This window comes from Boleophthalmus pectinirostris, unplaced genomic scaffold, assembly GCF_026225935.1.
Source record: "Boleophthalmus pectinirostris isolate CB_2022bp ecotype Guang Dong unplaced genomic scaffold, ASM2622593v1 HiC_scaffold_21, whole genome shotgun sequence".
Taxonomy (NCBI): Eukaryota; Metazoa; Chordata; class Actinopteri; order Gobiiformes; family Gobiidae; genus Boleophthalmus; species Boleophthalmus pectinirostris.
Window position 1 is genome coordinate 38,726,357 of NW_026571175.1, and position 2,500 is coordinate 38,728,856.

General features: G+C 35.2%; 1 protein-coding gene across 1 annotated transcript in view; it reads left to right on the forward strand.

The window, feature by feature from the left end:
- LOC110170149 (atrial natriuretic peptide receptor 1-like) overlaps positions 1 to 2,500 on the forward strand; it is a 49,840-nt gene that overhangs the window by 40,401 nt on the left and 6,939 nt on the right. The window lies entirely within an intron of this gene.

The following is a 2,500-nucleotide window of genomic DNA, read 5'->3' on the forward strand; positions in this document are numbered from 1 at the left end:
ACTACTACTACTACTACTACTACGTACTACTACTACTACTACTACTACTACGTACTACTACGTACTACTACTACTACTACTACTACTACTACTACTACTACTACTACTACTACTACTACTACTACTACTACTACTACTACTACTACTACTACTACTATACTACTACTACTACTACTACTACTACTACTACTACTACTACTACTATCTCGACTACTACTACTACTACTACTACTACTACTACTACTACTACTACTACTACTACTACTACTACTACTACTACTACTACTACTACTACTACTACGTACTACTACTACTACTACTACTACTACGTACTACTACTACTACTACGTACTACTACTAGTACTACTACTACGTACTACTACTACTACTACTACGTACTACTACTACTACTACTACTACTACTACTACTACTACTACTACTACTACGTACTACTACTACTACTACTACTACTACTACTACTACTACTACTACGTACTACTACTACTACGTACTACTACGTACTACTACTACTACTACTACTACTACTACTACTACTACTACTACGTACTACTACTACTACTACTACTACTACTACTACTACTACTACTACTACTACTACGTACTACTACTACTACTACTACTACTACTACTACTACTACTACTACTACGTACTACTACTACTACTACTACTACTACTACTACTACTACTACTACTACTACTACTACTACTACTACTACTACTACTACTACTACTACTACTACTACTACTACTACTACTACTACTACTACTACTACTACGTACTACTACTACTACTACTACTACTACTACTACTACTACTAGTACTACTACTACTACTACTACGTACTACTACTACTACTACTACTACTACTACTACTACGTACTACTACTACTACTACTACTACGTACTACTACTACTACTACTACGTACTACTACTACTACTACTACTACTACTACTACTGTACTACTACTACTACTACTACTACTACTACTACTACTACTAGTACTACTACTACTACTACGTACTACTACTACTACTACTACTACGTACTACTACTACTACTACTACTACTACTACGTACTACTACTACTACTACTACTACTACTACTACTACTACTACTACTACTACTACTACTACTACTACGTACTACTACTACTACTACTACGTACTACTACTACTACGTACTACTACTACTACGTACTACTACTACTACTACTACTACTACGTACTACTACTACTACTACTACTACTACTACTACTACGTACTACGTACTACTACTACTACTACTACTACGTACTACTACTACGTACTACGTACTACTACTACTACGTACTACTACTACTACTACTACTACGTACTACTACTACTACTACTACTACTACTACTACTACTACTACTACTACTACTACGTACTACTACTACTACTACTACTACTACTACTACTACTACGTACTACTACTACTAGTACTACTACTACTACTACTACTACTACTACTACTACTACTACTACGTACTACTACTACTACTACTACGTACTACTACTACTACTACGTACTACTACTACTAACGTACTACTACTACTACTACTACGTACTACTACTACTACTACTACTCGTACTACTACTACTACTACTACTACTACTACTACTACGTACTACTACTACTACTACTACTACTACTACTACTACTACTACACGTACTACTACTACTACTACTACTACGTACTACTACTACGTACTACTACGTACTACTACTACGTACTACTACTACTACTACTACTACTACTACTACTACTACTACTACGTACTACTACTACTACTACTACTACTACTACTAGTACTACTACTACTACTACTACTACTACTACTACTACTACGTACTACTACTACGTACTACTACTACTACTACGTACTACTACTACTACGTACTACTACTACGTACTACTACTACTACTACTACTACTACTACTACTACTACTACTACTACTACTACTACTACTAACGTACTACTACTACTACTACTACTACTACTACTACTACGTACTACTACTACTACGTACTACTACTACTACTACTACTACTACTACTACTAGTACTACTACTACCGTACTACTACTACTACTACTACTACTACTACGTACTACTACTACTACTACTACTACTACTACTACTACTACTACTACTACTACTACTACTACTACTACTACTACTACTACTACTACGTACTACTACTACTACTACTACTACTACGTACTACTACTACTACTACTACGTACTACTACTACTACTACTACTACTACTACTACTACTACTACTACTACTACTACTACTACTACTACTACTACTACTACTACTACTACTACTACTACTACTACTACTACGTACTACTACTACTACTACTACTACGTACTACTACTACTACTACTACTACTACGTACTACTACTACGTACTACTACTACTACTACTACTACTACGT